Source organism: Nomascus leucogenys, chromosome 22a (genome assembly GCF_006542625.1).
Source record: "Nomascus leucogenys isolate Asia chromosome 22a, Asia_NLE_v1, whole genome shotgun sequence".
NCBI lineage: Eukaryota > Metazoa > Chordata > Mammalia > Primates > Hylobatidae > Nomascus > Nomascus leucogenys.
Window position 1 is genome coordinate 41,703,346 of NC_044402.1, and position 11,846 is coordinate 41,715,191.

An 11,846-nucleotide genomic window follows, 5' to 3' on the forward strand; every position below is an offset into this window, starting at 1 on the left:
AAGTGTCTTTCTTAGGCCGGGTGCGGTGGCTCACACCTGTAATCCCAGCACTTTGGGAGGCCGAGGCAGGTGGATCACGAGGTCAGGAGATCGAGACCATCCTGGCTAACACAGTGAAACCCCGTCTCTACTAAAAATACAAAAAATTAGCCAGGCGTGTTGGCAGGCACCTGTAGTCCCAGCTACTCAGGAGGCTGAGGCAGGTGAATGGCGTGAACCCAGGAGGCGGAACTTGCAGTGAGCCAAGATTGCGCCACTGCATTCCAGCCTGGGCAATAGAGCAAGACTCCATCTCAAAAAAAAAAAAAAAAAAGAAAAAAAAGAAAGTGTCTTTCTCCCAATAGGGAAGCTGTCACAATTAGAATTTATTATAATGTTTAGGCTTAGGTAACTTTTTTCTTTTCTTCTTGCTTTTTCTCTTTTATATAGCCATATTGTATGATCAAACACAGTTTAAGGTAAAATACTAACTTTCTAACAGTTCCTTAGTATCCTCTCAAGATAAATCTCAGCCACTACAAGAGTAAAGAATGAGACCAAATTCTCACAAACTAAACTACATTAAACAATCCAGAAGAAAGAATGCAATAGTGTATTTTCAAATGTCTCAGTAATAAATTCTCCCACACCAAAACGTACAGTTCAATATATTTCCGAATATGATATTTGATATTTAATATTGAGCATCAACTTGATTGGGTTGAAGGATACAAAGTATTGATCCTGGGTGTGCCTGTAAGGGTGTTGCCAAAAGAGATTAACATTTGAGGGCTGGGAAAGGCAGATCCGCCCTTAATCTGGGTAGGCGCAATCTAATCAGCTGCCTGCAAGGCTAGAATATAAGCAGGCAGAAAAATGTGAAAAGAAAGACTGGCCTAGCCTCCCAGCCTACATCTTCCTCCTGTGCTGGAAGCGTCCTACCCTCAAACATAAAACTCCAAGTTCTCCAGTTTTGGAACTTGGACTGGCTCTCCTTGCTCCTCAGCCTGCAGATGGCCTATTGTGGGACCTTGTGATCATATATATATATATATATATATATATATATATATATTTTTTTTTTTTTTTTTCCCATTAGTTCTGTCCCTCTAGAGAACCCTGACTAACACTGGGCGCGGTGGCTCACACTTGTAATCCCAGCACTTTGGGATGCCGTGGCGGGCAGATCACGACGTCAGATCGAGACCACGGTGAAACCCCATCTCTACTAAAAATACAAAAAAGTTAGCCAGGCATAGTGGCGGGCGCCTGTAGTCCCAGCTACTCAGAAAGGCTGAGGGAGGAGAATGGCGTGAACCTGGGAGGCGGAGGTTGCAGTGAGCTGAGATCGTGCCATTGCACTCCAGCCTGGGCAACAGAGCGAGACTCCGTCTCAAAAAAAAAAAAAAAGGGAGAACCCTGACTAACACAGGGGTGAAAGAAAATACACTGGGTACAGTGTACACTGCTTGGGTTATGGGTGCACCAAAATCTCAGAAATCACCACTAAAGAACTTATCCATGTAACCAAACACCACCTGTACTCCAAAAACTATTGAAATAAAATTTTCTTAAAAAGCAATTTTTTAAAAATTACTATTTCTGGGGCCAGGCATGGTGTCTCATGCCTGTAATCCCAGTACTTTGGGAGGCTGAGGCGGGCAGATCACTTGAGGTCAAGAGTTTGAGACCAGCCTGACCAACATGGCAAAACCTCATCTCTACTAAAAATACAAAAATTAGCCAGGCGTTGACCAGGCGTGGTGGCTCACGCCTGTAATCCCAGCACTTTGGGAGGCAAAGGAGGGTGGATCACCTGAGGTCAGGAGTTTGAGATCAGCCTGACCAACATAGAGAAACCCTGCCTCTACTGAAAATACAAAATTAGCCGGGCATGGTGGTGCATGCCTGTAATCCCAGCTACTCGGGAGGCTGAGGCAGGAGAATCGCTTGAACCCGGGAGGCAGAGGTTGTGGTGAGCTGAGATCACACCATTGTACTCCAGCCTGGGCTCGAAACTCCATCTCAAAAAAAAAAAAAAAATTAGCCAGGCGTGGTGGCACGTGCTTGTAATCTCAGCTACTCAGGAGGCTGAGGAAGGAGAGTTGCATGAACCCGGGAGGCAGAGTTTGCAGTGAGCCGAGATATCACTCCACTGCACTCTAGCCTAGGCAACAGAGTGAGACTCCGTCTCAAAAAACATTAAAATAAAAATAAAAGATACTTTTTCAAAGCCATAGCCACAAGAATCTCAGGAAAAATGGAGGGGAAAGCTAATACAAGGCTCTAGGATGGAAAAGAAAAAAAAAAAAAAGCTTGGCATGTTTGAAAGGAAAGCTAGTGTTGGTGGAAGGTAGTATATGGGGGAGAGTTTACATGACCGTACTACACATGAAGGGTAGATATTACAAAGCCTCAGAAACTATGTAGGAAGTTTGGATTTAATCTAACATAATAGGCAATGTGTTAGCAGCAGAAATTTAGCGCCTTAAACAACATCCAGCCTGGAGCAGTGGCTCACGCCTGTAATCCCAGCACTTTGGGAGGCCAAAGCAAGCAGATCACCTGAGGTCGGGAGTTCAAGACCAGCCTAACCAACATGGAGAAACTGCATCTCTACCAAAAATACAAAATTAGCCAGGCATGGTGGCACACGCCTGGGAGGCTGAGGCAGGAGAATCGCTTGAACCTGAGAGGCAGAGGTTGCAGTGAGCTGAGATCGCACCATTGCACTCCAGCCTAGGCAACAAGAGCCAAACTCCGTCTCAAAAAAAGAAAAAAGAAACAACATCCAATTATTAGCTCACAGATTTATAGGTCAGCAGTCCATGCACAGGGTCTCACAAGGTTAAAATCACTGTATCCCTGTGTCCCTGAGCTGCATTCTCTTTGATTGTTTTTGTAGAGACAGGGCTGAGGCAGGAGGATCGCTTGAGATTGGGAGGTCAAGGCTCCAATGAGCTGTGATAGCACCACTGCACTCCAACCTGAGCGACAGGGCAAGACCTTGTCTCAAAAAAAAACAGGAAAGAAAGAAAAGAAATTTGGCCAGGCACGGGAACTCATGCCTGCAATCCCAGCACTTTGGGAGGCCGAGGCTGGCAAATCACGATGTCAGGAGTTCAAGACCAGCCTGGCCAACATGGTGAAACCCCGTGTCTACTAAAAATACAAAAATTAGCCAGGCATGGTGGCACATGCCTGTAATCCCAGCTACTCGGGAGACTGAGACAGAATTGCTCGAACCTGGGAGGTGGAGGTTACACTACAGCCTGGGCGACACAGCGAGACACCGTCAAAAAAGAAAGAGAGAGAGAGAGAGAGAGAGGAAGGAAGGAAGGAAGGAAGGAAGGAAGGAAGGAAGGAATTATACAAACATTTCTTTTTTTTTTTTTTTTTTTTGAGACAGAGTCTCACTCTGTCACCCAGGCTGGAGTGCAGTGGCACGATCTTGGCTCACTGCAGCCTCCACCTTCCCGGTTCAAGCAATTCTCCTGCCTCAGCCTCCCAAGTAGTTGGGACTACAGGCGCTCCCCTCTAATTTTTGTATTTTTAGTGGAGATAGAGTTTCACCATGTTGGCCAGGCTGGTCGGACTTCATGTGATCCGCCCTCCTCTGCCTCTAAAGTTCTGGGATTACACTTGTGAGCCACCGTGCCCTACCCTCATGTCAATTTCTGTTGCACTGAAAGCCCAAGAACCCATGGTCTGTAACATCACCACTATTAAATAACATTGTTATGAAAGCACTAGCCAAAATTATTAGACAAGTGAAAAAATAATGAGTGAACATTTGAATGCAGGATCTGGAGAGGAAGTGGTTATATCCCAGTTGATGCCATTGCGAAGGGCCCCCGGTACAAAGACAAAACGGAGCTTTCTTGCTCCCTGGCCGTCCTGGCTTCTGCTCTCGGTTGGGTCCTTCCCGCACCTAAGGCCAGAAGATGCTGACCACAAAGAAGACAAAATGTCAGTGGAGTCTATCAACTCTAGGCTCCAATTCATCATGAAAAGTGGAAAGTACGTCCTGGAGCACAAGCAGACTCTGAAGACGCTCAGACAAGGCAAAGCCAAATCAGTCATCGTCACCAACAACTGCCAGGCTTTGAAGAAATCCAAAATATAGCACTATGCCATATTGACCACAACTGGTGTCCATCACTGCAGTTCAATAATGCTGAATTGAAGGCTGTGCACGGTGGCTCATGCCTGTAATTCCAGCACTTTGGGAGGCCGAGGTGGACGGATCACTTCAGGTCAGGAGTTTGAGATCAGCCTGGCCAACATGGCGAAAACCCATCTCTACTAAAAAAGTACAAAAATTAGCTGGGCATGGTGGCACACGCCTGTAATCCCAGCTACTCAGGAGGCTGAGGCAGGAGAATCGCTTGAACCTGGGAGGCAGCAGTTGCAGTGAGCTAAGATCATGCCACTGCACTCCAGCCTGGGTGACAGAGCGAGACTCTGTCTAAAAAAAAAAAAAAAAAATAGGCTGGGTGCCGTGGCTTACGCCTGTAATCCCAGCACTTTGGGAGGCCAAGGCAGGTGGATCATGAGGTCAGGAGTTCAAGCCCAGCCTGGCCAAGATGGTGAAACCCCGTCTCTACAAATACAAAAAAAAAAAAAAAAAAAAAGCCAGGCATGGTGGCGGGCGCCTCTAATCCCAGCTACTTGGGAGGCTGAGGCAGAGAATTGCTTGAACCCGGGAGGCGGAAGTTGCAGTGAGCTGAGATCATGCCACTGCACTCCAGCCTGGGTGACAGAGAGACATTCCGTCTCAGAAATAATAATAATAATAATATTGAGTTGGGCGCAGAATGCAGAAAACAGTACAGAGTGTGCACACTGGCTCTCATTGATCCAGGTGATTCTGATGTCATTAGAAGCATGCCAGAACAGACTGGTGAAAAGCAAACCATGCAAAATTTTCCTTTAATTAAATTTACAGAGCTTATTTTATTGAAAAAAATATATATATAGGGGGTTGGGATATTGGAAGGAATGTCTGTGGACACCCCAGAGAAGACAGGAGAGAGGCAAATCCTGAATACGACTGAAATAGCTAAGAATTACCAAATTTCATGGAATTTACCTGGAAGGGGCTCAAATAGACTGGGTGCAGTGGCTCACATCTGTAATCCCAGCATTTTGGGAGGCCAAGACAGGTGGATCACCTGAGGTCAGGAGTTCCAGACCAGCCTGGCCAACATGATGAAACCCAATCTCTACTGAAAATACAAAAAATTAGCCGGGCGGGGACGGGGTGGTACGTGCCTATAATCCCAGCTACTCAGGAGGCTGAGGCAGGAGAATCACTTGAACCTGGGAGGAGGAGGTTGCAGTGAGCCGAGATCACGCCATTGCACTCCAGCCTGGGCAACAAGTGTGAAACTCCATCAAAAAAAAAAAGAAAGAAAGGAAAGAAAGAAAGAAAAAAGGAAGGAAGGAAGGAAGGAAAGAAGGAAGGAGGCTCAATTAAGTGTTTTGTTGTTGTTGTTTTTTGTTTTTGACAGAGTCTCGCACTGTTCCCCGGGCTGGAGTGCAGTGGCGCAATCTCACTGCAACCTCTGCCTCCCGGGTTCAAGTGATTCTTCTGTCTCAGCCTCCCAAGTAGTTGGGATTACAGGCACCTGCCACCACGCCCAGCTAATTTTTTGTATTTTTAGTAAAGACGGAGTTTCGCCATGTTGGCCAGGCTGGTCTCAAACTCCTGACCTCGTGATTTGCCCACCTCGGCCTCCCAAAGTGCGGAGATTATAGGAGTAAGCCACTGCGCCTGGCACAAATAAGTTTTTTATATCAGAGGGAATGAGAGTTCCAAATAAAATAACATTGTACATTATAGAAAAATCAAAAAGGTTACTTTTTTTTTTTTTTTTGAGACAGAGTCTCACTCTGTCACCCAAGCAGGAGTGCAGTGGCCCAATCTTGGATCACTGCAACCTCTGCCTCCCAGGTTCAAGTGATTCTCCTGCCTCAGCATCCTGAGTAGCTGGGATTACAGGTACATGCCACCGCATCTGGCTAATTTCTGCATTTTTAGTAGAGACAGGGTCTCGCCACATTGGCCAGGCTGGTCTGGAACTCCAGGCCTCAGGCGATCCACTCGCCTCTGCCTCACAAAGTGCTGGGATTACAGGCGTGAGCCACCATGCCCAGCAGGTTACTTTTTTTGAATTTATATAAATGTGAAAGCAATGCACACTTTATGTGCAAATTATATAAATAGAGAATTCATAGAAAAAGGAATACAAACAGGTTTTACATATAGGGAAAGATGGTCAACCTTGTCCACAATAAAATAAATATAATTTAAAAAACAGTCATTTTTAGTTGTCAGATTAGCAAAGATCGAAAGCTGGATAGTACTCAGATTACCTTGGCTGGGCAAGGTGGCTCATACCTATATTCCCAGCACTTTGAGAGGCCGAGGCAGGCAGATTACGAGGTCAAGAATTCGAGACCATCCTGGCCAACATGATGAAACCCCGTCTTTACTAAAAATCCAAAAAGTTAGCCAGGTATGGTGTCACACACCTGTAGTCCTAGCTACCCAGGAGGCTGAGGCGGGAGAATCACTTGCACCTGGGAGGCAGAGGTTGCAGTGAGCCAAGGTCATGCCACTGCACTCCAGCCTGGGCAACAGAGCGAGACTCTGTCTCAAAAATAAAAATAATAAAAATAATAAACTGTATATTTTGAAGTAGCATGGTCTTCAAGACATATACTTAACTGAGGCCAGGCATAGTGGTTCATGCCTGAAATCCTAGCACTTTAGGAGGCCAAGGCGGGCAGGTTGCTTGAGCTCGGGAGTTGGAACCCAGCCTGGGCAACATGGCAAAACCCCATCTCTACAAAACATACAAAGAAATTAGCCAGGTATGGTGGCGCACACCTGTAGTCCCAGCTACTCTGGAGGCTGAGGTGGGAGAATTGCAGCCCAGGAGGCAGAGGCTGCAGTGAACTGAGATTGTACCACTGAACTCCAGCCTGGGTGACAGAGTGAGACCCTGTGTCAAAAAAAAAAAAAAAAAAGATATATACTTAACTGAGAAAAGTAAGGTGCAGAACAATGTATATTGCCTGTGACTTTTTATTTATTTTTCTGTCACCCAAGCTGGAGTGCAATGGCGAGATATCAGCTCACTGCAACCTCTGCCTCTGGGTTCAAGTGATTCTCCTGCCTCAGCCTCCCAAGTAGCTGGGACTACAGGTGCACACCACCACACCTGGCTAATTTTTGTATTTTTAGTAGAGACAGGGTTTCGCCATGTTGGCCAGGCTGGTCTCAAACTCCTAACCTCAAGCAATCTACCCCCCATGGCCTCCCAGAGTGCTGGGATTACAGGCATGAGTCACAGCCCCTGGCCAAAGGATACATAATTTTAATATTCGTAGATATTACTATGTTTCTTCCCCCAAAATTGTAGCAATTCATGCTCCTAATTCATACACCCAGGAGCCATATATATGTGTGTTTTTGTGTGTGTCTGTATGAATGCCTATTCCCACACTCTCACCCACACTGAATCTTATCAACTAATTTTTGCCAATCTAATGGGCAGTTCATTTTTGTTTTAATTTCTCCTGATGAATAAAGAGACTGGGTAGCTTTTTTTTTTAATGTAGAAAAGCAATTTATTCCATTTTAAGCACTTACACAGTTCGTCATGGAGAGTAACAGGCCTGCTGGTGAAACAGGTCACCCAAAATGGAGATGGCATTAAACTAGTGGTCAAGGACTAACTCCTAAAAAAAAAAAAAAAAAAAAAAAATAGCAACTTTTATCAAGGATTAATTTAATTTTTAAAACAAATACAAGTTACTGATTCACTCTTCTCAGCTTGACAGTCTACCTGTGGTATTACTGTCAGGTAAAAACATATCTTTACAACTTGGTAGTCCCAAGTTAAAAAAAAAAACCATTTCACAGAAAGGAAAGAAACAACATGAAAACAGCTTAAGAAATACATGAACGAGCAAAAATATATGGGGAAAGAGGAACGTGTAGTTCTGACTTAACTGAAGAAACCAAGAGGAAACTGGTCTACCTGTTTCCTGGTCTACTGGTCTACTGGTCTTTATGTGCATCCTGGAAAGTCAGGTATCAAGATTTTTGGGTAGGAATCTATATGACTTGAATCTCCCCTATTTCCTGAATAAAAGTGACATCTTTCAGTATTTATACTTCATGGCTCAGACACCTACCTCATTTGGCTCTATTCCTTACTCACTCTAGGCTTTACTTAAATGAGTCTGAAAAACTTAGGGATATAGCATAAGAAGAAAAATAATCACACATAATATTCCCCTTTCTGTAGCTACTTTAGACCTGGTTTTGTTACTAGAAAATTCCTGAAGAAAATTTCAGTGTGATAAGTCTGTGGCTTTGCTGAATCAAGCCACCCCATTAATATTTAGAAAACACCCACTGTTTGGGCTAATAGCATTATTGGTGGTACCTATTATATAGAAGGATAGCTGAACAAAGTTTGTGTCTCAAAACCAGTGTTAAATCACTCTCAGGGTTGAGAAGAAAAAAGGGGAATCTAAAATCACAAGAAGTAAAGATACATCTAGGACCCTTGTCCTTCTGGATCCACACTCCCTTCAGGGTCTTCACCGTTAGAAATGTTCTCTGCCATTTGCCACACTTCCATTATGTTGTTTTCTGATACAGAACAAATCATCCAAAGTTCATTGTGATTCCAGGAGAAATCAGGTATCTTGGCAGTGTAACCACCATGAATAAACAACACTGGTGGCCCGTCTTCTGCATCTTCTGGGGATTGTTCCTCTGCAATTTTACTTAAATCTCAGACATTCAGTCTGCGATCAGTACCACTGGAAGCCAAAATAGTCTCATTGTGAGGTGACCACCGAACCTGGAATATTTCATCCTTATGTGACTCAAAGGAATGTAATTTAAGTTTCCGATTTCTCAGATCCCACAAGGCAACAGTCTTGTCAGCTGATCCTGTAGCAAGAATGAACTCACCATAAGGATTGAAAGAGAGGCAGTTCACTTCAGCAGTGTAAGCGTCAACTGAGTGGCTTGGTTTGGAAGTATTTTTTCAACGAGTTTCCCAAATCATAAGTTTCTTATCATCAGCAACTGACCTAAACAGAGACTCATGAAGCAGATGCCAGAAAACATCTTCTACTACTGCTGTATGCCCTGTAAAGATGGTCCTCGCATCCACTTTTCCTTCCTTTGGAATGGCACCGATGTCCCACAGGCAGATGGTGTGGTCATCTGAAGCACTAAGTAAGTGCCCACTGAGATTTGGGTTCCATGAAAGCCCATAGTCTTCCTTCTGATGTCCACGGAGACGCAAGTCTGGGTTGCACTCTCCAGAAGGATCTGGTTTAGAAGGATGTTTTGTATAGTCAAAGACAAGAATATCACTGGAAGGAGTCTTTGTTGCGATGATACAAGGGTTCTGGGGCATATAACGGGCACTGTTTACTCTCTTTCATGGTTGATCTTGATTTCTATTTCAATTTTTCCACTAACTGAACCAAAATCTTCAAATTCTCCTTTCTCACTGTCGTACTGTGACGCATCAAACTGAGCATTATCATTACGGGTTGCACACTGGCTATAACAAGATGGTTTTGTTCATCCAATGTGTGTGTCCCCAGGACAAGTCGATGAATGCTGAAATCTTTCCCTTCTGGTCTGGTTTCATCTGGGAGCCACTGGGCAGTTAGGCTGGCCACTGCAGAGCATGGGTCATCACCAAATCGTAAATAAAAGGGGTGTTCTTTTTCCGTATTTTGTACTCATCGTTGATCACTCATTCTTCCACTCCATCATTGAAGGCCGCTTCCTTGACGGCCATGGCGGGCAGGTGAGCTGGGGAAATCCTGAGGTCAAGCATTGCAGGGGCAGGGAGGCTGCCTGGGTAGCCTCATTTACCATTCAGAATTGCTCGTCTGCCTTTTGTCTGTTTATACATTTGCCTATTTTTCTATTGAGTTGTCAACTTTTTCTTCCAATACTAGGTCTTTGTATATTAGAAAATTTATCCATTGGTGGTATGGGTGCAAATATTTTCTACCAACTGTATTATTTGTGCTTATGCTGCCTTTTTTCATCCCAAAGATTTTATTTTTGTGTAATAATATTTTCTTTATAGATTCTGGGCTATTTTGCTTAAGAAGCGCACCCCCAGGCCAGGCAGGGGGGTGGCTCACTCCTATAATCCCAGCATGGGAGGCTGAGGCGGGCAGATCACGAAGTCAAGAGATCGAGACCAAGATGGTGCCACTGCACTCCAGCTTGGGCAACAGAGCAAGAATCTGTCTCAAAAAAAAAAAAAAAAAAAAATGAAGCACATCCCCATCCCAAGATTTTATACAGTCCTAAATTTTCTTCTAACTTGTTTTGCTTGTTTGTTTGTTTTGTTTTGTTTTGTTTTTACACAGAGTTTCTCTCCTGTTGCCCAGGCAGGAGTGCAATGCACCATCTCGGCTCACTGCAACCTCCGTCTCCTGAGTTCAAGCTATTCCCCTGCCTCAGCCTCCCGAGTAGCTGGGATTACAGGCGTGTCCCGCCACACCCAGCTAATTTTGTATTTTTAGTAGAGACGGGGTTTTGCCATGTTGGTCAGGCTAGTCTTGAACTCCTGACCTTAGGTGATCCACCCACCTCGGCCTCCCAAAGTGCTGGGATTACAGGCGTGAGCCACCGTGCCTGGCCTTCTTCTAACGTTTTTATAGTTTTGTTATGCTCCGTTATATCTTTATTCCATCTGAAATTTACTTTCGCACATGGTGTGCAGTAAGAATCTAGGTTTATTTATCTTTTCTTTTTCGTTGTTTGTTTGTTTTTGAGACAGGGTCTCACTCTGTCGCCGAAGCAGGAGTGCAGTGGCACAATCACAGCTCACTACGGCCTCAAATTCGCAGGCTCAGGTGGTTCTCCCACCTCAGCATCCCAAATTGCTGGGACTAAACACAAATCTTACCTAAACAAAATCTTAAAACCTCTGGGGCCAACAAAAACTCTGCTCTGGTCCAATTTAGATTAATCATCCTATCCTCTATATTACTTATAAATTTCTTCTATTGGAAACCTACTTTACATCAGCATAAGAGAAAAGCCTGGCCGGGCGCGGTGGCTCACGCTTGTAATCCCAGCACTTTGGGAGGCTGAGGCGGGCGGATCACGAGGTCAGGAGATCGAGACCACGGTGAAACCCCGTCTCTACTAAAAAATACAAAAAATTAGCCAGGCGTGGTGGCGGGCGCCTGTAGTCCCAGCTACTCAGAGAGGCTGAGGCAGGAGAATGGCGTGAACCTGGGAGGCGGGGCTTGCAGTGAGCCGAGATTGCGCCACTGCACTCCAGCCTGGGCGACAGAGCGAGACTCCGTCTCAAAAAAAAAAAAAAAAAGAGAAAAGCCTCATTAGCTTCCCCCTTTCTCTCACACTCATTCCACCCTACTTCTAAGAACTTCGCTTAGCCCCTTGTTCACTGTTATCCTCCCACTCTTCTCCCCAGGGCCACAGTAGGGTCATCACAACTACCTCTGCCCCTCCAGTGAAAGAAACACTTCCCAGCTGTGCAGTGGTTCACGCCTGTAATTCCAACAGTTTGGGAGGCCGAGGCAGGCAGATCACCTGAGGTCGGGAGTTCAAGACCAGCCTGGCCAATATGGTGAAACCTCATCTCTACTAAAAATACAAAAAATTAACTGGGCGTCGTGGTGTGTGCCTATAGTCCCGGCTACTCAGGGGCTGAGACAGAAGAATCGCTTGAACCCAGGAGGCAGAGGTTGCAGTGAGCCAAGATCGTGCCATTGCAGTCCAGCCTGGGTGACAGAGCGAGACTCCCTCTCAAAAAAAAAAGAAAAGAAATACT

The 11,846-nt window shown here is 45.0% G+C and overlaps 2 pseudogenes; one reads left to right on the plus strand and one right to left on the minus strand.

The window, feature by feature from the left end:
* Positions 1–3,760: 3,760 nt before the first annotated feature.
* LOC100594914 lies at positions 3,761–4,959 on the plus strand (annotated as a pseudogene).
* A 3,596-nt stretch (positions 4,960–8,555) lies between these two features.
* LOC100594572 lies at positions 8,556–9,824 on the minus strand (annotated as a pseudogene).
* Positions 9,825–11,846: the final 2,022 nt, after the last annotated feature.